We start from the raw sequence: 24,925 nt of genomic DNA, 5'->3' as shown, positions 1-24,925 counted from the left end.
GCTCGGGCACTGCCGGATTTGGAAAATTGTAGGCTAATTTGATTGTAAACGGCAAACGGACGAGACTCATTACTACGCAATGAGCTGACGAGATTTTAGCCGAATTCCTTCTCTAAGACCTCTAATTTGCGATTTACGCTTCTGTTAAGCTTTCGTTTCTCGAGAAATCCGCTTAGGAAGTTCGAAATTCGATTCGGTTCCATTTTATCGTATCCCAGGCATAATAATAGCTTTACATTCGTTATTTCCTTCTTCTTATTTTTTTTTCTATTTTCTGGGAACATTTATCGATTTTTGTTGTCGTGAGCCGGTTCTGTGCGGAAGGGTATGACGCAGATTACTCCGGAGACGGTTAACTCATTAAAACAATTATTTCGACTGTTTTATCCATAATTTACGTAAACGTCGCGACACGAGGTCTTCCCAGGGAGGTCACCCATCCTACCTCTGCCATCGCGCCAGAACGCTTAACTTCATGGTTATGATTGGGCGAAGCAGTGCCGCGTGTTGTCCATCGCCGCCCGCTCCACACGTACTCGAGGGATATAAGAATAAACATCCCACTCAATGTCGGGTGCGATCATACCAGCACTAATGCACCGGATCCCATCAGAACTCCGAAGTTAAGCGTGCTTGGGCGAGAGCAGTACTAGGATGGGTGACCGGTCCCCTGGGAAGTCCTCGTGTTGCACCCTTTTTCGTGTTTTTCTATTTTTGATTACTTGTTGACAGACGATTTTCGGCTCAAATCATCTGAATCTCGATCGGGACCAGATAAGACATGTGAAATGAAAGTAGCTCGGGCACTGCCGGATTTGGACAAAATTGTAGGCTAATTTGATTGTAAACGGGCAAACGGACGAGACTCATTACTACGCAATGAGCTGACGAGATTTTAGCCGAATTCCTTCTCTAAGACCCTCTAATTTGCGATTTACGCTTCTGTTAAGCTTTCGTTTCCTCGAGAAATCCGCTTAGGAAGTTCGAAATTCGATTCCGGTTCCATTTTATCGTATCCCAGGCATAATAATAGCTTTACATTCGTTATTTCCTTCTTCTTTTTTTTTCTATTTTCTGGGAACATTTATCGATTTTTGTTGTCGTGAGCCGGTTCTGTGCGGAAGGGTATGACGCAGATTACTCCGGAGACGGTTAACTAATTAAAAACAATTATTTCGACTGTTTTATCCATAATTTACGTAAACGATCGGCGACACGAGGTCTTCCCAGGGAGGTCACACCATACTACCTCTGCCATCCGCGCCAAAACGCTTACTTCGTGTTATGATTTGGGCGAAGCAGTGCCGCGTGTTGTCCATCGCCGCCCCGCATCCACACGTACATCGAGGGATATAAGAATAAACATCCACTCAATGTCGGGTGCGATCATTACCAGCACTAATGCACCGGATCCCATCAGAAACTCCGAAGTTGAAGCGTGCTTGGGCGAGAGCAGTACTAGGGATGGGTGTACCCCTGGGAAGTCCTCGTGTTGCACCCTTTTTTCGTGTTTTTCTATTTTTGATTACTTGTTGACAGACGATTTTCGGCTCCAAATCATCTGAATCTCGATCGGGACCAGATAAGACATGTGAAATGAAAGTAGCTCGGGCACTGCCGGATTCGGACAAAATTGTAGGCTAATTTGATTGTAAACGGAGCAAACGGACGAGACTCATTACTACGCAATGAGCTGACGAGATTTAGCCGAATTCCTTCTCTAAGACCCTCTAATTTTGCGATTTAACGCTTCTGTTAATTTCGTTTCCCTCGAGAAATCCGCTTAGGAAGGTTCGAACTTCGATTCCGGTTCCATTTTATCGTATCACAGGCATAATAATAGCTTTACATTCGTTATTTCCTTCTTCTTATTTTTTTTTCTATTTTCTGGGAACATTTATCGATTTTTGTTGTCGTGAGCCGGTTCTGTGCGGAAGGGTATGACGCAGATTACTCCGGAGACGGTTAACTAATTTAAAACAATTATTTCGACTGTTTTATCCATAATTTACGTAAACGATCGCGACACGAGGTCTTCCCAGGGAGGTCACCCATCCTAGCTCTGCCATCGCGCCAGAACGCTTAACTTCATGGTTATGATTGGGCGAGAGCAGTGCCGCGTGTTGTCCATCGCCGCCCGCTCCACACGTACACGAGGGATATAAGAATAAACATCCACTCAATGTCGGGTGCGATCTACCAGCACTAATGCACCGGATCCCATCAGAACTCCGAAGTTAAGCGTGCTTGGGCGGAGAGCAGTACTAGGATGGTGACCCCTGGGAAGTCCTCGTGTTGCACCCTTTTCGTGTTTTTCTATTTTTGATTACTTGTTGACAGACGATTTTCGGCTCAAATCATCTGAATCTCGATCGGGACCAGATAAGACATGTGAAATGAAAGTAGCTCGGGCACTGCCGGATTCGGACAAAATTGTAGGCTAATTTGATTGTAAACGGGCAAACGGACGAGACTCATTACTACGCAATGAGCTGACGAGATTTTAGCCGAATTCCTTCTCTAAGACCCTCTAATTTGCGATTTAACGCTTCTGTTAAGCTTTCGTTTCCTCGAGAAATCCGCTTAGGAAGTTCGAAATTCGATTCCGGTTCCATTTTATCGTATCCCAGGCATAATAATAGCTTTACATTCGTTATTTCCTTCTTCTTATTTTTTTTTCTATTTTCTGGGAACATTTATCGATTTTTGTTGTCGTGAGCCGGTTCTGTGCGGAAGGGTATGACGCAGATTACTCCGGAGACGGTTAACTAATTTAAAACAATTATTCGACTGTTTTATCCATAATTTACGTAAACGATCGCGACACGAGGTCTTCCCAGGGAGGTCACCCCTACTACCTCTGCCATCGCGCCAGAACGCTTAACTTCGTGGTTATGATTGGGCGAGAGCAGTGCCGCGTGTTGTCCATCGCCGCCCGCTCCACACGTACTTGAGGGATATAAGAATAAACATCCCACTCAATGTCGGGTGCGATCATACCAGCACTAATGCACCGGATCCCATCAGAACTCCGAAGTTAAGCGTGCTTGGGCGAGAGCAGTACTAGGGATGGGTGACCCCCTGGGAAGTCCTCGTGTTGCACCCTTTTTCGTGTTTTTCTATTTTTGATTACTTGTTGACAGACGATTTTCGGCTCAAATCATCTGAATCTCGATCGGGACCAGATAAGACATGTGAAATGAAAGTAGCTCGGGCACTGCCGGATTTGGACAAAATTGTAGGCTAATTTGATTGTAAACGGGCAAACGGACGAGACTCATTACTACGCAATGAGCTGACGAGATTTTAGCCGAATTCCTTCTCTAAGACCCTCTAATTTGCGATTTACCGCTTCTGTTAAGCTTTCGTTTCCTCGAGAAATCCGCTTAGGAAGTTCGAAATTCGATTCCGGTTCCATTTTATCGTATTCCAGGCATAATAATAGTTTTACATTCGTTATTTCCTTCTTCTTATTTTTTTTTCTATTTTCTGGGAACATTTATCGATTTTTGTTGTCGTGAGCCGGTTCTGTGCGGAAGGGTATGACGCAGATTACTCCGGAGATGGTTAACTAATTAAAAACAATTACTTCGACTGTTTTATCCATAATTTACGTAAACGGTCGCGACACGAGGTCTTCCCAGGGAGGTCACCCATCCTAGCTCTGCCATCGCGCCAGAACGCTTAACTTCATGGTTATGATTGGGCGAGAGCAGTGCCGCGTGTTGTCTATCGCCGCCCGCTCCACACGTACACGAGGGATATAAGAATAAACATCCAATTAAATGTCGGGTGCGATCTTACTAGCACTAATGCACCGGATCCCATCAGAACTCCGAAGTTAAGCGTGCTTGGGCGAGAGCAGTACTAGGATGGGTGACCCCCTGGGAAGTCCTCGTGTTGCACCCTTTTTCGTGTTTTTCTATTTTTGATTACTTGTTGACAGACGATTTTCGGCTCAAATCATCTGAATCTCGATCGGGACCAGATAAGACATGTGAAATGAAAGTAGCTCGGGCACTGCCGGATTCGGACAAAATTGTAGGCTAATTTGATTGTAAACGGGCAAACGGACGAGACTCATTACTACGCAATGAGCTGACGAGATTTTAGCCGAATTCCTTCTCTAAGACCCTCTAATTTGCGATTTAACGCTTCTGTTAAGTTTTCGTTTCCTCGAGAAATCCGCTTAGGAAGTTCGAAATTCGATTCCGGTTCCATTTTATCGTATCCCAGGCATAATAATAGCTTTACATTCGTTATTTCCTTCTTCTTATTTTTTTTTCTATTTTCTGGGAACATTTATCGATTTTTGTTGTCGTGAGCCGGTTCTGTGCGGAAGGGTATGACGCAGATTACTCCGGAGACGGTTAACTAATTAAAAACAATTATTTCGACTGTTTTATCCATAATTTACGTAAACGATCGCGACACGAGGTCTTCCCAGGGAGGTCACCCATACTACCTCTGCCATCGCGCCAGAACGCTTAACTTCGTTGTTATGATTGGGCGAAAGCAGTGCCGCGTGTTGTCCATCGCCGCCCGCTCCACACGTACACGAGGGATATAAGAATAAACATCCCACTCAATGTCGGGTGCGATCTTACCAGCACTAATGCACCGGATCCCATCAGAACTCCGAAGTTAAGCGTGCTTGGGCGAGAGCAGTACTAGGATGGGTGACCCCCTGGGAAGTCCTCGTGTTGCACCCTTTTTCGTGTTTTTCTATTTTTGATTACTTGTTGACAGACGATTTTCGGCTCAAATCATCTGAATCTCGATCGGGACCAGATAAGACATGTGAAATGAAAGTAGCTCGGGCACTGCCGGATTTCGGACAAAATTGTAGGCTAATTTGATTGTAAACGGGCAAACGGACGAGACTCATTACTACGCAATGAGCTGACGAGATTTTAGCCGAATTCCTTCTCTAAGACCCTCTAATTTGCGATTTACCGCTTCTGTTAAGTTTCGTTTCCTCGAGAAATCCGCTTAGGAAGTTTCGAAATTCGATTCCGGTTCCATTTTATCGTATCCCAGGCATAATAATAGCTTTACATTCGTTATTTCCTTCTTCTTATTTTTTTTTCTATTTTCTGGGAACATTTATCGATTTTTGTTGTCGTGAGCCGGTTCTGTGCGGAAGGGTATGACGCAGATTACTCCGGAGACGGTTAACTCATTAAAAACAATTATTTCGACTGTTTTATCCATAATTTACGTAAACGATCGCGACACGAGGTCTTCCCAGGGAGGTCACCCATACTACCTCTGCCATCGCGCCAGAACGCTTAACTTCGTGGTTATGATTGGGCGAGAGCAGTGCCGCGTGTTGTCCATCGCCGCCCGCTCCACACGTACACGAGGGATATAAGAATAAACATCCCACTAAATGTCGGGTGCGATCATTACCAGCACTAATGCACCGGATCCCATCAGAACTCCGAAGTTAAGCGTGCTTGGGCGAGAGCAGTACTAGGATGGGTGACCCCCCTTGGGAAGTCCTCGTGTTGCACACCTTTTTTCTTGTTTTTCTATTTTTGATTACTTGTTGACAGACGATTTTCGGCTCAAATCATCTGAATCTCGATCGGGACCAGATAAGACATGTGAAATGAAAGTAGCTCGGGCACTGCCGGATTTGGACAAAATTGTAGGCTAATTTGATTGTAAACGGGCAAACGGACGAGACTCATTAATGAGCTGACGAGATTTTAGCCGAATTCCTTCTCTAAGACCCTCTAATTTGCGATTTAACGCTTCTGTTAAGCTTTCGTTTCCTCGAGAAATCCGCTTAGGAAGTTCGAAATTCGATTCCGGTTCCATTTTATCGTATCCCAGGCATAATAATAGCTTTACATTCGTTATTTCCTTCTTCTTATTTTTTTTTCTATTTTCTGGGAACATTTATCGATTTTTGTTGTCGTGAGCCGGTTCTGTGCGGAAGGGTATGACGCAGATTACTCCGGAGACGGTTAACTAATTAAAAACAATTATTTCGACTGTTTTATCCATAATTTACGTAAACGGTCGCGACACGAGGTCTTCCCAGGGAGGTCACCCATCCTAGCTCTGCCATCGCGCCAGAACGCTTAACTTCATGGTTATGATTGGGCGAGAGCAGTGCCGCGTGTTGTCCATCGCCGCCCGCTCCACACGTACACGAGGGATATAAGAATAAACATCCCACTCAATGTCGGGTGCGATCTTACCAGCACTAATGCACCGGATCCCATCAGAACTCCGAAGTTAAGCGTGCTTGGGCGAGAGCAGTACTAGGATTGGTGACCCCCTGGGAAGTCCTCGTGTTGCACCCTTTTTCGTGTTTTTCTATTTTTGATTACTTGTTGACAGACGATTTTCGGCTCAAATCATCTGAATCTCGATCGGGACCAGATAAGACATGTGAAATGAAAGTAGCTCGGGCACTGCCGGATTCGGACAAAATTGTAGGCTAATTTGATTGTAAACGGGCAAACGGACGAGACTCATTACTACGCAATGAGCTGACGAGATTTTAGCCGAATTCCTTCTCTAAGACCCTCTAATTTGCGATTTAACGCTTCTGTTAAGTTTTCGTTTCCTCGAGAAATCCGCTTAGGAAGTTCGAAATTCGATTCCGGTTCCATTTTATCGTATCCCAGGCATAATAATAGCTTTACATTCGTTATTTCCTTCTTCTTATTTTTTTTTTCTATTTTCTGGGAACATTTATCGATTTTTGTTGTCGTGAGCCGGTTCTGTGCGGAAGGGTATGACGCAGATTACTCCGGAGACGGTTAACTCATTAAAACAATTATTTCGACTGTTTTATCCATAATTTACGTAAACGATCGGGACACGAGGTCTTCCCAGGGAGGTCACCCATACTACCTCTGCCATCGCGCCAGAACGCTTAACTTCGTGGTTATGATTGGGCGAAAGCAGTGCCGCGTGTTGTCCATCGCCGCCCGCTCCACACGTACTCGAGGGATATAAGAATAAACATCCCACTCAATGTCGGGTGCGATCATACCAGCACTAATGCACCGGATCCCATCAGAACTCCGAAGTTAAGCGTGCTTGGGCGAGAGCAGTACTAGGATGGGTGACCCCCTGGGAAGTCCTCGTGTTGCACCCTTTTTTCGTGTTTTTCTATTTTTGATTACTTGTTGATAGACGATTTTCGGCTCAAATCATCTGAATCTCGATCGGGACCAGATAAAACATGTGAAATGAAAGTAGCTCGGGCACTGCCGGATTTGGACAAAATTGTAGGCTAATTTGATTGTAAACGGGCAAACGGACGAGACTCATTACTACGCAATGAGCTGACGAGATTTTAGCCGAATTCCTTCTCTAAGACCCACTAATTTTCGATTTAACGCTTCTGTTAAGCTTTCGTTTCCTCGAGAAATCCGCTTAGGAAGTTCGAAATTCGATTCCGGTTCCATTTTATCGTATCCCAGGCATAATAATAGCTTTACATTCGTTATTTCCTTCTTCTTATTTTTTTTTCTATTTTCTGGGAACATTTATCGATTTTTGTTGTCGTGCGCCGGTTCTGTGCGGAAGGGTATGACGCAGATTACTCCGGAGATGGTTAACTAATTAAAAACAATTACTTCGACTGTTTTATCCATAATTTACGTAAACGGTCGCGACACGAGGTCTTCCCAGGGAGGTCACCCATCCTAGCTCTGCCATCGCGCCAGAACGCTTAACTTCATGGTTATGATTGGGCGAGAGCAGTGCCGCGTGTTGTCCATCGCCGCCCGCTCCACACGTACACGAGGGATATAAGAATAAACATCCAATTCAATGTCGGGTGCGATCTTACTAGCACTAATGCACCGGATCCCATCAGAACTCCGAAGTTAAGCGTGCTTGGGCGAGAGCAGTACTAGGATGAGTGACCCCCTGGGAAGTCCTTGTGTTGCACCCTTTTTCGTGTTTTTCTATTTTTGATTACTTGTTGACAGACGATTTTCGGCTCAAATAATCTGAATCTCGATCGGGACCAGATAAGACATGTGAAATGAAAGTAGCTCGGGCACTGCCGGATTCGGACAAAATTGTAGGCTAATTTGATTGTAAACGGGCAAACGGACGAGACTCATTACTACGCAATGAGCTGACGAGATTTTAGCCGAATTCCTTCTCTAAGACCCTCTAATTTGCGATTTAACGCTTCTGTTAAGTTTTCGTTTCCTCGAGAAATCCGCTTAGGAAGTTCGAAATTCGATTCCGGTTCCATTTTATCGTATCCCAGGCATAATAATAGCTTTACATTCGTTATTTCCTTCTTCTTATTTTTTTTTCTATTTTCTGGGAACATTTATCGATTTTTGTTGTCGTGAGCCGGTTCTGTGCGGAAGGGTATGACGCAGATTACTCCGGAGACGGTTAACTAATTTAAAACAATTATTTCGACTGTTTTATCCATAATTTACGTAAACGATCGGGACACGAGGTCTTCCCAGGGATGTCACCCATACTACCTCTGCCATCGCGCCAGAACGCATAACTTCGTGGTTATGATTGGGCGAAAGCAGTGCCGCGTGTTGTCCATCGCCGCCCGCTCCACACGTACTCGAGGGATATAAGAATAAACATCCCACTCAATGTCGGGTGCGATCATACCAGCACTAATGCACCGGATCCCATCAAACGGGCAAACGGACGAGACTCATGACTACGCAATGAGCTGACGAGATTTTAGCCGAATTCCTTCTCTAAGACCCTCTAATTTGCGATTTACCGCTTTTGTTCAGCTTTCGTTTCCTCGAGAAATCCGCCTAGGAAGTTCAAAATTCGATTCCGGTTCTATTTTATCGTAGCCCAGGCATAATAATAGCTTTACATTCGTTATTTCCTTCTTCTTATTTTTTTTTCTATTTTCTGGGAACATTTATCGATTTTTGTTGTCGTGAGCCGGTTCTGTGCGGAAGGGTATGACGCAGATTACTCCGGAGACGGTTAACTAATTAAAAACAATTATTTCGACTGTTTTATCCATAATTTACGTAAACGATCGCGACACGAGGTCTTCCAAGGGAGGTCACGCATCCTACCTCTGCCATCGCGCCAGAACGCTTAACTTCGTGGTTATGATTGGGCGAGAGCAGTGCCGCGTGTTGTCCATCGCCGCCCGCTCCACACGTACTCGAGAGATATAAGAATAAACATCCCACTCAATGTCGGGTGCAATCTTACGAGCACTAATACACCGGATCCCATCAGAACTCCGAAGTTAAGCGTGCTTGGGTGAGAGCAGTACTAGGATGGGTGACACGACACCCTGGGAAGTCCTCGTGTTGCACCCCTTTTCGTGTTTTTCTATTTCTGATTACTTGTTGACAGACGATTTTCGGCTCAAATCATCTGAATCTCGATCGAGACCAGATAAGACATGTGAAATGAAAGTAGCTCGGGCAATGCCGGATTTGGACAAAATTGTAGGCTAATTTGATTGTAAACGGGCAAACGGACGAGACTCATTACTACGCAATGAGCTGACGAGATTTTAGCCGAATTCCTTCTCTAAGACCCTCTAATTTGCGATTTACCGCTTTTGTTAAGCTTTCGTTTCCTCGAGAAATCCGCTTAGGAAGTTTGAAATTCGGTTCCGGTTCCATTTTATCGTATCCCAGGCATAATAATAGCTTTACATTCGTTATTTCCTTCTTCTTATTTTTTTCTATTTTATGGGAACATTTATCGATTTTTATTGTCGTGAGCCGGTTCTGTGCGGAAGGATATGACGCAGATTACTCCGGAGACGGTTAACTCATTAAAAACAATTATTTCGACTCTTTTAACCATAATTTACGTAAACGGTCGCGACACGAGGTCTTCCCAGGGAGGTCACCCATCCTAACTCTGCCATCGCGCCAGAACGCTTAACTTCATGGTTATGATTGGGCGAGAGCAGTGCCGCGTGTTGTCCATCGCCGCCCGCTCCACACGTCTTCGAGGGATATTAGAATAAACATTCCACTCAATGTCGGGTGCGATCATACCAGCACTAATGCACCGGATCCCATCAGAACTCCGAAGTTAAGCGTGCTTGGGCGAAAGCTCAGTACTAGGATGGGTGACCCCCTGGGAAGTCCTCGTCTTGCACCCCTTTTCGTGTTTTTCTATTTTTGATTACTTGTTGACAGACGATTTTCGGCTCAAATCATCTGAATCTCGATCGAGACTAGATAAGACATGTGAAATGAAAGTAGCTCGGGTAATGCCGGATTTGGACAAAATTGTAGGCTAATTTGATTGTAAACGGGCAAACGGACGAGACTCATTCTCCGCAATGAGCTGACGAGATTTTAGCCGAATTCCTTCTCTAAGACCCTCTAATTTGCGATTTACCGCTTCTGTTAAGCTTTCGTTTTCTCGAGAAATCCGCTTAGGAAGTTCGAAATTCGATTCCGGTTCCATTTTATCGTATCCGAGGCATAATAATAGCTTTACATTCGTTATTTCCTTCTTCTTATTTTTTTTTCTATTTTCTGGGAACATTTATCGATTTTTGTTGTCGTGCGCCGGTTCTGTGCGGAAGGGTATGACGCAGATTACTCCGGAGACGGTTAACTAATTAAAAACAATTACTTCGACTGTTTTATCCATAATTTACGTAAACGGTCGCGACACGAGGTCTTCCCAGGGAGGTCACCCCTCCTAGCTCTGCCATCGCGCCAGAACGCTTAACTTCATGGTTATGATTGGGCGAGAGCAGTGCCGCGTGTTGTCCATTGCTGCCCGCTCCACACGTACTCGAGGGATAAAAGAATAAACATCCCACTCAATGTCGGGTGCGATCATACCAGCACTAATGCATCGGATCCCATCAGAACTCCAAAGTTAAGCGTGCTTGGGCGAAAGCGCAGTACTAGGATCGGTGACCACCTGGGAAGTCCTCGTGTTGCACCCCTTTTCATGTTTTTCTATTTTTGATTACTTGTTGACGGACGATTTTCTGCTCAAATCATCTGAATCTCGATCGGGACCAAATAAGACATGTGAAATCACTGTAGCTCGGGTACTGCCTGATTTGGACAAAATTGTAGGCTAATTTTATTGTAAACGGGCAAACGGACGAGACTCATTACTCCGCAAAGTGCTCGCGAGATTTTAGCTAAATTTCTTCTCTAAGACCATCTAATTTGCAATTTACCGCTTCTATTAATGTTCCGTTTCCTCGAGAAATCAGTTCAGGAAGTTCGAAATTCGATTCCGGATCCATTTTATCGTATCTCAGGAATAATAATAGCTTTACATTCTTGGAAGTCCTCGTGTTGCACCCCTTTTCGTGTTTTTCTATTTTTGATTACTTGTTGACAGACGACTTTCGGCTCAAATCATCTGAATCTCGATCGGGACCAGATAAAACATGTGAAATGAAAGTAGCTCGGGCACTGCCGGATTTGGACAAAATTGTAGGCTAATTTGATTGTAAACGGGCAAGCGGACGAGACTCATTACTACGCAATGAGCTGACGAGATTTTAGCCGAATTTCTTCTCTAAGACCCTCTAATTTGCGATTTACCGCTTCTGTTAAGCTTTCGTTTCCTCGAGAAATCCGCTTAGGAAGTTCGAAATTCGATTCCGGTTCTATTTTATCGTAGCCCAGGCATAATAATAGCTTTACATTCGTTATTTCCTTCTTCTTATTTTTTTTTCTATTTTCTGGGAACATTTATCGATTTTTGTTGTCGTGAGCCGGTTCTGTGCGGAAGGGTATGACGCAGATTACTCCGGAGACGGTTAACTCATTAAAAACAATAATTTCGACTGTTTTATCCATAATTTACGTAAACGATCGCGACACGAGGTCTTCCCAGGGTGGTCACCCATCCTAGCTCTGCCATCGCGCCAGAACGCTTAACTTCATGGTTATGATTGGGCGAGAGTAGTGCCGCGTGTTGTCCTTCGCCGCCCGCTCCACACGTACTCGAGGGATATAAGAATAAACATCCCACTCAATGTCGGGTGCAATCATACCAGCACTAATGCACCGGATCCCATCAGAACTCCGAAGTTAAGGTGCTTGGGCGAGAGCAGTACTAGGATGGGTGACCCCCTGGGAAGTCCTCGTGTTGCACCCTTTTCGTGTTTTTCTATTTTTGATTACTTGTTGACTGACGATTTTCGGCTCAAATAATCTGAATCTCGATCGGGACTAGATAAGACATGTGAAATCAACGTGGCTCGGGCACTGCCGGATTTGGACAAAATTGTAGGCTAATTTGATTGTAAACGGGCAAACGGAGGAGACTCATGACTACGCAATGAGCTGACGAGATTTTAGCCGAATTCCTTCTCTAAGACCCTCTAATTTGCGATTTACCGCTTCTGTTCAGCTTTCGTTTCCTCGAGAAATCCGCCTAGGAAGTTCAAAATTCGATTCCGGTTCTATTTTATCGTATCCTATGCATAATAATTGCTTTACATTCGTTATTTCCTTCTTCTTATTTTTAATCTATTTTCTGGGAACATTTATCGATTTTTGTTGTCGTGAGCCAGTTCTGTGCGGAAGGGTATGACGCAGATTACTCCGGAGACGGTTAACTAATTTAAAACAATTATTTCGACTGTTTTATCCATAATTTACGTAAACGATCGCGACACGAGGTCTTCCCAGGGAGGTCACCCATACTACCTCTGCCATCGCGCCAGAACGCTTAACTTCGTGGTTATGATTGGGCGAGAGCAGTGCCGCGTGTTGTCCATCGCCACCCGCTCCACACGTACTCGAGGGATATAAGAATAAACATCCCACTCAATGTCGGGTGCGATCATACCAGCACTAATGCACCGGATCCCATCAGAACTACGAAGTTAAGCATGCTTGGGCGAGAGCAATATTAGGATTGGTGACCCCCTGGGAAGTCCTCGTGTTGCACCTCTTTTCGTGTTTTTATATTTTTGATTATTTGTTGACAGACGATTTTCGGCTCAAATCATCTGAATCTCGATCAGGACCAGATAAGACATGTTAAATGAAAGTAGCTCGGGCACTGCCGGATTTGGACAAAATTGAAGGCTAATTTGATTGTAAACGGGCAAACGGACGATACTCATTACTACGCAATGAGCTGACGAGATTTTAGCCGAATTCCTTCTCTAAGACCCTCTAATTTGCGATTTACCGCTTCTGTTAAGCTTTCGTTTCCTCGAGAAATCCGCTTAGGAAGTTTGAAATTCGATTCTGGTTCCATTTTATCGTATCCCAGGAATAATAATAGCTTTACATTCGTTATTTCCTTCTTCTTATTTTTTTTTTATTTTCTGGGAACATTTATCGATTTTTGTTGTCGTGAGCCGGTTCTGTGCGGAAGGGTATGACGCAGATTACAACGGAGACGGTCAACTCATTAAAAACAATTATTTTGACTGTTTTATCTATAATTTACGTAAACGGTCGCGACACGAGGTCTTCCCAAAGAGGTCACCCATCCTACCTCTGCCATCGAGCCAGAACACTTAACTTCATGGTTATGATTGGGCGAGAGCAGTTCCGCGTGTTGTCCATCGCCGCCCGCTCCACACGTACTCGAGGGATATAAGAATAGACATCCCACTCAATGTCGGGTGCGATCAACTAGCACTAATGCACCGGATCCCATCAGAACTCCGAAGTTAAGCGTGCTTGGGCGAAAGCAATACTAGGATGGGTGATCCCCTGGGAAGTCCTCGTGTTGCATCCCTTTTCGTGTTTTTCTATTTCTGATTACTTGTGACAGACGATTTTCGGCTCAAATCATCTGAATCTCGATCGAGACCAGATAAGACATGTGAAATGAAAGTAGCTCGGGCACTGCCGCCGGATTTGAACAAAATTGTAGGCTAATTTGATTGTAAACGGGCAAACGAACGAGACTCATTACTACGCAATGAGCTGGCAAGATTTTAGCCGAATTCCTTCTCTAAGACCCTCTAATTTGCGATTTACCGCTTCTGTTAAGCTTTTGTTTCCTCGAGAAATCCGCTTAGGAAGTTCGAAATTCGATTCCGGTTCCATTTTATCGTATCCAATGCATAATAATTGCTTTACAATTGTTATTTCCTTCTTCTTATTTTTAATCTATTTTCTGGAAACATTTATCGATTTTTGTTATCGTTAGTAGGTTCTGTGCGGAAGGGTATGACGCAGATTACTCCGGAGACGGTTAACTCATTAAAAACAATTATTTCGACTGTTTTATCCATAATTTACATAAACGGTCGCGACACGAGGTCTTCCCAAGGAGGTCACCCATCCTACCTCTGCCATCGCGCCAGAAAGCTTAACTTCATGGGTATGATTGGGCGAGAGCAGTGCCGCGTGTTGTCCATCGCCACCCGCTCCACACGTACTCGAGGGATATAAGGATAAACATCCCACTCAATGTCAGGTGCGATCATACCAGCACTAATTCACCGAATCCCATCAAAACTCCGAAGTTAAGCGTGCTTGGGCGAGAGCAGTACTAGGATGGGTGACCCCCCTGTTCGTGTTTTTCTATTTTTGATTACTTGTTGACAGACGATTTTCGGCTCAAATCATCTGAATCTCGATCGGGATCAGATAAGACATGTGAAATCAACGTATCTCGGGCATTGACGGATTTGGACATAATTGTAGCCTAATTTGATTGTAAACGGGCAAACGAACGAAACTCATTACTCCGCAATGAGGTGGCGAGAGTTTAGCTTAATTCCTTCTCTAAGACCCTCTAATTTGCGATTTTTCGCTTCTGTTAAGCTTCCGTTTCCTCGATAAATGCGCTTAGGAAGTTCGAAATTCGATTTCGGTTCCATTTTATTGTATCCCAGACATGATAATAGCTTTACATTCGCTATTTTCTTCTTCTTATTTTTTTTCTATTTTCTGGGAACATTTAGCGATTTTTGTTGTCGTGAGCCAGTTCTGTGCGGAAGGGTATGACACACATTACTCTGGAGACTGTTAACTCATTAAAAATAATTATTTCGATTGTTTTATCCATAATTTACGTAAACGGTCGCGACACGAGGTCTTCCCAAGGAGGTCACCCATCCTACCTCTGTCATCGCGCCAGAACGTTTAACTTCGTGGTTCTGATTGGGCGAGAGCAGTGCCGCGTGTTGTCCATCGCCGTCCGCTCCACACGTACTCGAGGGATATAAGAATAAACATCCCACTAAATGTCGTGTGTGATCATACCAGCACTAATGCACCAGGGATCCCATCAGAACTTCAAAGTTAAGCGTGCTTAGGCGAGAGCACTACTAGGATGGGTGACCCCCTGGGAAGTTCTCATGTTGCACCCCTTTTCGTGTTTTTCTATTTTTGATTACTTGTTGATAGAAGATTTTCGGCTCAAATCATCTGAATCTCGATCGGGACAAAATTGTAGGCTAATTTGATTGTAAACGGGCAAACGAACGAGAATCATTACTCCGCAATGAGGTGGCGAGATTTTAGGCGAATTCCTTCTCTAAGACCCTTAATTTGCTATTTTCCGCTTCTATTAAGCTTTCGTTTTCTCAAGAAATCCGCTTAGGAAGTTCGAAATTCGATTCCGGTTCCATTTTATCGTATCCCAGGCATAATAATAGCTTTACATTCGCTATTTTCTTCTTCTTATTTTTTTTCTATTTTCTGTGAAAATTTAGCGATTTTTGTTGTCGTGAGCCGGTACTGTGCGGAAGGGTATGACGCAGATTACTCCGGAGACGGTTAACTCATTAAAAACAATTATTTCGACTGTTTTAGCCATAATTTACGTAAACGGTCGCGAAACAAGGACTGCCCAGGGAGGTCACCCATCCTAGCCATGACATCGCGCTAGAACGCTTAACTTCATGATTCTGATTAGGCGAGAGAAGTGCCGCCCGCTCCACACGTACTCGAACTCCCACTCAATGTCGGGTGCGATCATATTAGCACTAATGTACCATATCCCATCAGAACTCCGAAGTTAAGCGTGCATGGACGAGAGCAGTACTAGGATGGGTGACCCCCTGGGAAGTCCTCGTGTTGCACTCTTTTTCGTGTTTTTATATTTTTGATTGCTTGTTGACAAACAATTTTCGGCTCAAATCATCTGAATCTCGATCGGTACAAGATAAGACATGTGAAATTAACGTAGCACGGGCACTTCCGGATTTGGACAAAATTGTAGCCTAATTTGATTGTAAACGGGCAAACAAACGAGACTCATTTCTCCGCAATGAGCTGGCGAGATTTTAACCGAATTCCTTCTCTAAGAACCTTTTATTTCGATTTTCAGCTTCTGTTAAACTTTCGTTTCCTCGAGAAATCCGCTTAGGATTTTAAAAATTCGACCCCGGTTCCATTTTATCGTATCCTAGGCATAATAATAGCTTTACATTCGCTATTTTCTTCTTCTTATTTTTTTCTATTTTCTGGGAACATTTAGAGATTTTTGTTGTCGTGAGCCGGTTCTGTGCGGAAGGGTATGACGCAGATTACTCCGGAGACGGTTAACTCATTAAAAACAATTATTTCGACTGTTTTATCCATAATTTACGTAAATGGTCGCGACACGAGGACTGCCCAGGGAGATCACCCATCCTAGCTCTGCCATCGCGCTAGAACGCTTAACTTCATGGTTTTGATTAGGCGAGAGCAGTGCCGCGTGTTGTCGTTCGCCGCCCGCTCCACACGTACTCGAGGGATATAAGAATAAACATCCCACTCAATTTCGGGTGCGATCATACCAGCACTAATGCACTGGATCCCATCAGAACTCCAAAGTTAAGCGTGCTTGGACGAGAGCAGTACTAGGATGGGTGAGACCCCCTAGGAAGTCCTCGTGTTGCATCCTTTTTCGTGTTTTTCTATTTTTGATTATTTGTTGACAGACGATTTTCGGCTCAAATCATCTGAATCTCGATCGGGACCAGAAAAGACATGTGAAATCTACGTAGCTCGGGTACTGCCGGATTTGGACAAAATTGTAGGCTAATTTGATTTTAAACGGGCAAACGAACGAGACTCATGAGCTGGCGAGATTTTAGCCAAATTCCTTCTCTAAGACCCTCTAATTTGCGATTTTCCGCTTCTGTTAAGCTTCCATTTCCTCGATATATCCGCTAAGGAAGTTCGAAATTCGATTCTGGTTCCGATTTATCGTATCCCAGGCATAATAATAGCTTTACTTTCGCTATTTTCTTCTTCTTATTTTTTTCTATTTTCTGGGAACATTTAGCTATTTTTGTTGTCGTGAGCCGGTTCTGTGCGGAAGGGTATGACGCAGATTACTCCGGAGACAGTTAACTCATTAAAAACAATTATTTCGATTGTTTTAGCCGTAATTTACGAAACGGACACGACACGAGGACTTCCTAGGGAGGTCACGCATCCTAGCTCTGCCATCGCGCTAGAACGCTTAACTTCATGGTTTTGATTGGGCGAGAGCAGAGTGCCGCGTTTTATCCATCGCCACCCGCTCCACACGTACTCGAGGGATATAAGAATAAACATCCCAATCAATGTCGGGTACGATCATACCAGCACTAATGCACCGGATTCCATCAGAAATCCGAATGGGTGACCTCCTGGGAAGTCCTCGCGTTGCACCATTTTTCGTGTTTTTCTATTTTTGCTTACTTGTGGAAAGACGATTTTCGGCTGAAATCATCTGAATCTCGATCGGGACCAGATAAGACGTGAAATTAACGTAGCTCGGGCACTGCCGGATTTGTACAAAATTGTAGGCTAATTTGGTTGTAAACGGGCATAGGAGCGAAACTCATTACTCCGGAGACGGTTAACTCATTAAAAAAAATTATTTAGGCTGTTTTATCCATAATTTACGTAAACGGTCGCGATACGAGGACTTCCCAGCGAGATCACCCATCCTAGCTTTGCCATCGCGCCAGAACGCTTAACTTCATGGTTCTGATTGGGCGAGAGCAGTGCCGCGTGTTGTCCATCGCCACCCGCGCCACACGTACTCGAGGGATATAAGAAAAAACATCCCACTCAATATCGGGTGCGATCATACCAGCACTAATGCACCGGATCCCATCAGAACTTCGAAGTTAAGCGAGCTTGGGCGAGAGCTGTACTAGGATGGGTGACCTCCTAGGAAGTCCTCGTGTTGCACCCCTTTTCGTGTTTTTCTATTTTTGATAACTTGTTGACAGACGATTTTCGGCTCAAATCATCTGAATCTAGATCGGGACCAGATAAGACATTTGAAATCAACGTAGCTCGGGCACTTCCGGATCTGGACAAAATTGTAGCCTAATTTGATTGAAAACGCGCAAACGAACGAGACTCATTACTTTGCAATGAGCTGGCAAGAGTTAAGCCGAATTCCTTATCTAAGACCCTCTAATTTGCGATTTTCAGCTTCTGTTAAGCTTCTGTTTCCTTGAGAAATCCGCTTAGGAAGTTCGAAATTCGATTTCGGTTCCATTTTATTGTATCCCAGGAATAATAATAGCTATACATTCGCTATTTTCTTCTTCTTATTTTTTTTCTATTTTCTAGGAACATTTGGTGATTTTTGTTGTCCGTGAGCTGGTTCTTTGCGGAAGGGTATGAGACGAGGAATGCCCAGGGAGGTCACCCATCCTAGCTCTGCCATTGCGCCAGAACGCTTAACATCATGGTTCTGATTGGGCGAGAGCAGTGCCGCGTGTTGTCCATAGCCGCCCGCTCCACACGTACTCGAGGGATATAAGAATAAACATTCCACTCAATGTCGGGTGCGATCATACCAGCACTAATACACCGGATCCCATCGGAACGCTGAAGTTAAGCGTGCTTGGGCGAGAGCAGTGACCCCCTGGGAAGTCCTCGTGTTGCACGTCTTTTCGAGTTTTTCTATTTTTGATTACTTGTTGACAGAAGATTTTCGGCTCAAATCATCTTAATCTCGATCGGGACCAGATAAGACATGTGAAATCAACGTAGCTCGGGCACTGCCGGATTTGACAAAATTGTAGGTTAATTTGGTTGTAAATGGGCAAACGAACGAGATTCATTACTCTGCAATGATTTGGCGAGAGTTTAGCCGAATTCCTTCTCTAAGACCCTCTAATTTGCGATTTTTCGCTTCTGTTAAGCTTCCGTTTCCTCGAGAAATCCGCTTAGGAAGTTCGAAATTCGATTTCGGTTCCATTTTATAGTATCCCAAGTATAATAATAGCTTTACATTCGTTATTTTATTCTTCTTATTTTTTTCTATTTTATGGGAACATTTAGCGATTTTTGTTGTCGTGAGCCGATTCTGTGCGGAAGGGAATGACGCTGATTACTCCGAAGACGGTTATCTCATTAAAAACAATTATTTCGACTGTTTTATCCATAATTTACGTAAACAGTCGCAACACGAGGACTTCCCAGGGAGTTCACCGATCCTAGCTCTGCCATCACGCTAGAACGCTTAACTTCATGGTTTTGATTGGGCGAGAGCAGTGCCGCGTGTTGTTCATCGCCGCCCTCGCCACACGTACTCGAGTGATATAAAAATAAATATCCCACTCAATGTTGGGTGTGATCATAACAGCACTAATGCACCGGTTCCCATCACAACTCCGAAGTTAAGCGTGCTAGGGCGAGACCAGTACTAGGATGGGTGACCCCTTGGAAAGTCCTCGTGTTGCACCCCTTTTCGTGTTTTTCAATTTTTGATTACTTGTTGACAGACGATTTTCGGCTCAAATCATCTGAAAATCGATCGGGACCAGATAAGACATTTGAAATCAACGTAGCTCGGGCACTGCCGGATTTGGACAAAATTGTAGGCTAATTTGATTGTAAACGGGAAAAACGAACAAGACTCATTGCTCCGCAATGAGGTGGTGAGATTTTAGCCGAATTCCTTCTCTAAGACCCTCTAATTTGCGATTTTCGGCTTTTGTTAAGCTTCCGTTTCCTTGAGAAATCCGCTTAGGAAGTTCGAAATTCGATTCCGGTTCCATTTTATCGTATCCCAAGCATAATAATAGCTTTCTATTCGCTATTTTTTTCTTCTTATTTCTTTATATTTTCTGAGAACATTTAGCGATTTTTGTTGTCGTGAGACAGTTCTGTGCGGAAGGGTATGACGTAGATTACTCCGGAGACGGTTAACTCATTAAAAACAATTATTTTGACTGTTTTATCCATAGTTTACATAAACGGTCGCGACACAAGGACTGTCCAGGGAAGTCACCCATCCTAGCTCTGCCATCGCGCCAGAACGCTTAACTTCATGGTTCTGATTGGACGAGAGCAGTGCCGCGTGTTGTCCATCGCCGCCCGCTCCACACGTACTCGAGGGATATAAGAATAAACATCCCACTCAATATCGAGTGCGATCATACGAGCACTAATTCACCGGATCCCATCAGAACTACGAAGTTAAGCGTGCTTGGGCAAGAGCAGTATTAGGATGTGTGACCCCCAGGGAAGTCCTCGTGTTGCACGCCTTTTCTTGTTTTTGTATTTTTGATTACTTGTTGACAGAAGATTTTCGGCTCAAATCATCTGAATCTCGATCGGGACCAGATAAGACATGTGAAATCAACGTAGCTCGAGCACTGCCGGATTTGGACAAAATTGTAGGCTAATTTGATTGTTAACGGGCAAACGAACGAGACTCATTACTCCCCAATGAGGTGGTGAGATTTTAGCCGAATTCATTCTCTAAGACCCTCTAATTTGCAATTTTCCGGTTCTGTTAAGCTTCTGTTTCCTAGAGAAATCCGTTTAGGAAATTCGAAATTCGATTTCGGTTCCATTTTATCGTATCCCAAGCATAATAATAGCTTTCCATTCGCTATTTTCTTCTTATTTTCTCATATTTTCTTGGAACATTTAGCGATTTTTGTTGTCGTGAGCCATTTCTGTGCGGAAGGGTATGACGCAGAATACTCTGGAGACGGTTAACTCATTAAAAACAATTATTTCGACTGTTTTATCCATAGTTTACGTAAACGGTCGCGACACAAGGACTGCCCAGGGAAGTCACCGATCCTAGCTCTGCCATCGCGCCAGAACGCTTAACTTCATGGTTCTGTTTGGATGAGAGCAGTGCCGCGTGTTGTCCATCGCTGCCCGCTCCACACGTACTCGAGGGATATAAGAATAAACATCCACTCAATGTCGGGGGCGATCATACTAGCACTAATTCACCGGATCCCATCAGAACTCCGAAGTTAAGCGTGCTTGGGCGAGAGATGTACTAGGATGGGTGAACCCCTGGGAAGTCCTCGTGTTGCACGTTTTTTCGTGTATTTCTATTTTTGATACTTGTTGACAGACGATTTTCGGCTCAAATCATCTGAATCTCGATCGGGACCAGATAAGACATATGAAATCAACGTAGCTCGGGCACTGCCGGATTTGGACAAAATTGTAGGCTAATTTGATTGTAAACGGGCAAACGAACGAGACACATTACTCCGCAATGAGGTGGTGAGATTTTAGCCGAATTCCTTCTCTAAGACCCTCTAATTTGCGATTTTCCGCTTCTGTTAAGCTTCCATTTCCTCGAGAAATCTGCTTAGAAGTTCGAAATTCGATTCCGGTTCCATTTTATCGTATCCCAGGTATAATAATAGCTTTACATTCGCTACTTTTTTCTTCTTATTTTTTTATATTTTTTGGAAACATTTAGCGATTTTTGTTGTCGTGAGCCAGTTCTGTGCGAAAGGGTAAGACGTAGATTACTCCAGAGACGGTTAACTCATTAAAAACAATTATTTTGACTGTTATATATATAGTTTATGTAAACGGTCGCGACACAAGGACTGCCCAGGATAGTCACCCATCCTAGCTCTTCCATCGCGCTAGAACGCTTAACTTCATGGTTCTGATTGGACGAGAGCAGTGCCGCGTGTTGTGCATCGTCGCCCGCTCCACACGTACTCGAGGGATACATAAATAAACATCCCACTCAATATCGAGTGCGATCAAAGAGCACTAATTCACCGGATCCCATCAGAGATACAAAGTTAAGCGTGCTTGGGCGAGAGCAATACTAGGATAGGTGACCCCCTTGGAAGTCCTCGTGTTGCACGCCTTTTCGTGTTTTTCTATTTTTGATTACTTGTGACAGAAGATTTTTGGCTCAAATCATCTGAATCTCGATCGGGACCAGATAAGACATGTGAAATCAACGTACCTCGGGCACTGCCGGATTAGGACAAAATTGTAGCCTAATTTGATTGTAAACGGGCAAATGAACGAGCCTCATTACCCTGCAATGATCTGGTGACAATTTAGCCGAATTTCTTCTCTAAGACCCTCTAATTTGCGATTTTCCGCTTCTGTTAAGCTTCCGTATCCTTGAGAAATCAGCTTAGAAAGTTCGAAATTCGATTCCGGTTCCATTTTATTGTATCCCAGGCATAATAATAGCTTTACATTTAGCAATTTTTGTTGTCGTGAGCCGGTTCTGTGCGGAAGTGTATGACGCAGATTACTCCGGAGACGGTTAACTCATTAAAAACAATTATTTAGACTGTTTTACCCATAATTTACGAAAAGGGTCGCGACACGAGGAATGCCCAGGGAGGTCACCCATCCTGGCTCTGTCATTGCTCCAGAACGCTTAACTTCATGGTTCTGATTGGGCGAGAGCAGTGCCGCATCTTGTCCATCGCCGCCCACTCCACACATACTCGAGGGGTATAAGAATAAACATCCCAGTCAATGTCGGGTGCGATCATACCAGCACTTATGCACCAGATCCCATCAGAACTCTGAAGTTAATCGTGCTTGGACGAGAGCAGTACTAGGATGGGGTCCCCTGGGAAGTCCTCGTGTTACACCCCTTTTCGTGTTTTTCTATTTTTGATTACTTGTTGACAGACGATTTTCGGCTCAAATCATCAGAATCTCGATCGGGACCAGATAAGACATGTTAAATCAATGTAGCTCGGGCACTGCCGGATTTGGAAAAATTTAAAGGCTAATTTGATTGTAAACGGGCAAACGAACGAGACTCATTACTCCGCAATGAGCTGGCGAGATTTTAGCCGAATTCCATCACTAAGACCCTCTAATTTGCGATTTTCTGCTTCTGTCAAGTTTCCGTTTCCTCGAGAAATCCGCTTAGGAAGTTCGAAATTCGATTCTGGATCCATTTTATCGTATCCCAGGCATAATAATAGCTTTACATTCGTTATTTTCTTCTTATTTTTTATCTATTTTCTGGGAATATTTAGCGATTTTTGTTGTCGTAAGCCGGTTCTGTGCGGAAGGGTATGATGCAGATTACTCCGGAGATGGTAAACTCATTAAAAACAATTATTTCGACTGTTTTAGCCTTAATTTACGTAAACGGTTGCGACACGAGGACTGCCTAGGGAGGTTTTCCATCCTAGCTCTACCATCGCGCTAGAACGCTAAACTTCATGGTTCTGATTGGGAGAGAGAAGTGCCGCGTGTTGTTTGCCGCCCGCTCCACACGTACTCGAAGGATATAAGAATAAACATCCCACTCAATGTCGGGTGCGATCATACCAGCACTAATGCACCGGATCCCATCAGAACTCCGAAGTAAAGCGTGCTTGGGCGAGAACAGTACTTGGATGGGTGACCGCCTGGGAAGTCCTCGTGTTGCTCCCCTATTCGTGTTTTTCTATTTTTGATTACTTGTTGACAGAAGATTTTCCGCTCAAATCATCTGAATCTCAATCGGGACCAGAAAAGACATGTGAAATCAACGTAACTCGGGCACTGCCGGATTTGGACAAAATTGTAGGGTAATTTGATTGTAAACGTGCAAACGAACGAGACTCATTACTCCGCAATGAGCTGGCGAGAGTTTAGCCAATTCCTTCTCTAAGACCATCTAATTTGCGATTTTCCGCTTCTGTTAAGCTTCTGTTTCCTCGAGGAATCTGCTTAGGAAGTTCGTAATTCGATTCCGATTCCATTTTATCGTATCCTAGGCATAATAATAGCTTTACATTCGCTATTTTCTTATTCTTATTTTTTTTTCTATTTTCAGGGAACTTTTAGGGATTACTCCGGAGACAGTTAACTCATTAAAAACATTTATTTCGACTGTTTTATCCATAGTTTACGTAAACGGTCGCAACACAAGGACTGCCCAGGGAAGTCACTGATCCTAGCTCTGCCATCGCCCCAGAACGCTTAACTTCATGGTTCTGATTAGGCGAGAGCAGTGCCGCGTGTTGTCCATCGCCGCCCACTCCACACATACTCGAGGGGTATAAGAATAAACATCCCAGTCAATGTCGGGTGCGATCATACCAGCACTTATGCACCAGATCCCATCAGAACTCTGAATGTTAATCGTGCTTGGGCGAGAGCAGTACTAGGATGGGGTCCCCTGGGAAGTCCTCGTGTTACACCCCTTTTCGTGTTTTTCTATTTTTGATTACTTGTTGACAGACGATTTTCGGCTCAAATCATCAGAATCTCGATCGTGGACCAGATAAGACATGTTAAATCAATGTAGCTCGGGCACTGCCGGATTTGGAAAAATTTAAAGGCTAATTTGATTGTAAACGGGCAAACGAACGAGACTCATTACTCCGCAATGAGCTGGCGAGATTTTAGCCGAATTTCATCACTAAGACCCTCTAATTTGCGATTTTCCTGCTTTCTGTCAAGTTCCGTTTCCTCGAGAAATCCGCTTAGGAAGTTCCGAAATTCGATTCTGGATCCATTTTATCGTATCCCATGCATATAATAGCTTTACATTCGTTATTTTCTTCTTATTTTTATCTATTTTCTGGGAATATTTAGCTATTTTGTTGTCGTAAGCCGGTTCTGTGCGGAAGGTATGATGCAGATTACTCTGGAGATGGTAAACTCATTAAAAACAATTATTTCGACTTGTTTTAGCCTTAATTTACGTAAACGGTTGCGACACGAGGACTGCCTAGGAGGGTCCCATCCTAGCTCTACCATCGCGCTAGAACGCTAAACTTCATGGTTCTGTTGGGAGAGAGAAGTGCCGCGTGTTGTTTGCCGCCCGCTCCACA

General features: G+C 44.0%; 21 non-coding genes and 7 pseudogenes across 21 annotated transcripts; all 28 read left to right on the top strand.

The window, feature by feature from the left end:
* Positions 1-572: 572 nt before the first annotated feature.
* On the top strand, positions 573-695 carry LOC142515156 (5S ribosomal RNA). Its single transcript, XR_012811013.1, has one exon. It is a non-coding gene; the product is annotated as a 5S ribosomal RNA (ribosomal RNA).
* Positions 696-1,378: 683 nt separating this feature from the next.
* On the top strand, positions 1,379-1,501 carry LOC142512162 (5S ribosomal RNA; annotated as a pseudogene).
* A 686-nt stretch (positions 1,502-2,187) lies between these two features.
* LOC142510500 (5S ribosomal RNA) lies at positions 2,188-2,304 on the top strand. The gene has a single exon (XR_012808608.1). It is a non-coding gene; the product is annotated as a 5S ribosomal RNA (ribosomal RNA).
* Positions 2,305-2,986: 682 nt separating this feature from the next.
* Positions 2,987-3,106, top strand: LOC142513279 (5S ribosomal RNA). The gene has a single exon (XR_012809234.1). It is a non-coding gene; the product is annotated as a 5S ribosomal RNA (ribosomal RNA).
* A 684-nt stretch (positions 3,107-3,790) lies between these two features.
* Positions 3,791-3,909, top strand: LOC142512928 (5S ribosomal RNA). Its single transcript, XR_012808902.1, has one exon. It is a non-coding gene; the product is annotated as a 5S ribosomal RNA (ribosomal RNA).
* Positions 3,910-4,593: 684 nt separating this feature from the next.
* LOC142508731 (5S ribosomal RNA) lies at positions 4,594-4,712 on the top strand. Its single transcript, XR_012806935.1, has one exon. It is a non-coding gene; the product is annotated as a 5S ribosomal RNA (ribosomal RNA).
* Positions 4,713-5,397: 685 nt separating this feature from the next.
* Positions 5,398-5,519, top strand: LOC142506401 (5S ribosomal RNA). Its single transcript, XR_012804695.1, has one exon. It is a non-coding gene; the product is annotated as a 5S ribosomal RNA (ribosomal RNA).
* Positions 5,520-6,198: 679 nt separating this feature from the next.
* LOC142513994 (5S ribosomal RNA) lies at positions 6,199-6,317 on the top strand. Its single transcript, XR_012809911.1, has one exon. It is a non-coding gene; the product is annotated as a 5S ribosomal RNA (ribosomal RNA).
* A 684-nt stretch (positions 6,318-7,001) lies between these two features.
* On the top strand, positions 7,002-7,120 carry LOC142517174 (5S ribosomal RNA). The gene has a single exon (XR_012812935.1). It is a non-coding gene; the product is annotated as a 5S ribosomal RNA (ribosomal RNA).
* A 685-nt stretch (positions 7,121-7,805) lies between these two features.
* Positions 7,806-7,924, top strand: LOC142515410 (5S ribosomal RNA). The gene has a single exon (XR_012811257.1). It is a non-coding gene; the product is annotated as a 5S ribosomal RNA (ribosomal RNA).
* A 1,257-nt stretch (positions 7,925-9,181) lies between these two features.
* On the top strand, positions 9,182-9,305 carry LOC142510831 (5S ribosomal RNA; annotated as a pseudogene).
* A 682-nt stretch (positions 9,306-9,987) lies between these two features.
* Positions 9,988-10,108, top strand: LOC142516071 (5S ribosomal RNA). The gene has a single exon (XR_012811885.1). It is a non-coding gene; the product is annotated as a 5S ribosomal RNA (ribosomal RNA).
* A 683-nt stretch (positions 10,109-10,791) lies between these two features.
* On the top strand, positions 10,792-10,912 carry LOC142509057 (5S ribosomal RNA). The gene has a single exon (XR_012807247.1). It is a non-coding gene; the product is annotated as a 5S ribosomal RNA (ribosomal RNA).
* A 1,057-nt stretch (positions 10,913-11,969) lies between these two features.
* On the top strand, positions 11,970-12,087 carry LOC142513629 (5S ribosomal RNA). The gene has a single exon (XR_012809566.1). It is a non-coding gene; the product is annotated as a 5S ribosomal RNA (ribosomal RNA).
* Positions 12,088-12,769: 682 nt separating this feature from the next.
* On the top strand, positions 12,770-12,888 carry LOC142509793 (5S ribosomal RNA). The gene has a single exon (XR_012807948.1). It is a non-coding gene; the product is annotated as a 5S ribosomal RNA (ribosomal RNA).
* Positions 12,889-13,571: 683 nt separating this feature from the next.
* LOC142508928 (5S ribosomal RNA) lies at positions 13,572-13,689 on the top strand. Its single transcript, XR_012807125.1, has one exon. It is a non-coding gene; the product is annotated as a 5S ribosomal RNA (ribosomal RNA).
* Positions 13,690-15,153: 1,464 nt separating this feature from the next.
* On the top strand, positions 15,154-15,274 carry LOC142511446 (5S ribosomal RNA; annotated as a pseudogene).
* A 599-nt stretch (positions 15,275-15,873) lies between these two features.
* LOC142508643 (5S ribosomal RNA) lies at positions 15,874-15,992 on the top strand. Its single transcript, XR_012806849.1, has one exon. It is a non-coding gene; the product is annotated as a 5S ribosomal RNA (ribosomal RNA).
* A 681-nt stretch (positions 15,993-16,673) lies between these two features.
* On the top strand, positions 16,674-16,794 carry LOC142517019 (5S ribosomal RNA). The gene has a single exon (XR_012812782.1). It is a non-coding gene; the product is annotated as a 5S ribosomal RNA (ribosomal RNA).
* Positions 16,795-17,962: 1,168 nt separating this feature from the next.
* LOC142514869 (5S ribosomal RNA) lies at positions 17,963-18,081 on the top strand. The gene has a single exon (XR_012810744.1). It is a non-coding gene; the product is annotated as a 5S ribosomal RNA (ribosomal RNA).
* A 602-nt stretch (positions 18,082-18,683) lies between these two features.
* LOC142512904 (5S ribosomal RNA) lies at positions 18,684-18,790 on the top strand (annotated as a pseudogene).
* Positions 18,791-19,471: 681 nt separating this feature from the next.
* Positions 19,472-19,590, top strand: LOC142510347 (5S ribosomal RNA). The gene has a single exon (XR_012808464.1). It is a non-coding gene; the product is annotated as a 5S ribosomal RNA (ribosomal RNA).
* A 683-nt stretch (positions 19,591-20,273) lies between these two features.
* Positions 20,274-20,392, top strand: LOC142511494 (5S ribosomal RNA; annotated as a pseudogene).
* Positions 20,393-21,070: 678 nt separating this feature from the next.
* Positions 21,071-21,189, top strand: LOC142508218 (5S ribosomal RNA). Its single transcript, XR_012806443.1, has one exon. It is a non-coding gene; the product is annotated as a 5S ribosomal RNA (ribosomal RNA).
* Positions 21,190-21,869: 680 nt separating this feature from the next.
* LOC142512883 (5S ribosomal RNA) lies at positions 21,870-21,987 on the top strand (annotated as a pseudogene).
* Positions 21,988-22,624: 637 nt separating this feature from the next.
* Positions 22,625-22,741, top strand: LOC142509052 (5S ribosomal RNA). The gene has a single exon (XR_012807242.1). It is a non-coding gene; the product is annotated as a 5S ribosomal RNA (ribosomal RNA).
* Positions 22,742-23,418: 677 nt separating this feature from the next.
* Positions 23,419-23,537, top strand: LOC142513363 (5S ribosomal RNA). The gene has a single exon (XR_012809314.1). It is a non-coding gene; the product is annotated as a 5S ribosomal RNA (ribosomal RNA).
* A 637-nt stretch (positions 23,538-24,174) lies between these two features.
* LOC142510924 (5S ribosomal RNA) lies at positions 24,175-24,292 on the top strand (annotated as a pseudogene).
* The last annotated feature ends 633 nt before the right edge of the window (positions 24,293-24,925 follow it).

The sequence above is a fragment of the Primulina tabacum genome, chromosome 10 (genome assembly GCF_025594145.1).
Source record: "Primulina tabacum isolate GXHZ01 chromosome 10, ASM2559414v2, whole genome shotgun sequence".
Taxonomy (NCBI): Eukaryota; Viridiplantae; Streptophyta; class Magnoliopsida; order Lamiales; family Gesneriaceae; genus Primulina; species Primulina tabacum.
The sequence above is the reverse complement of the archived record's forward strand: the minus strand, read 5'-3'. Positions and strand labels throughout refer to the sequence as shown.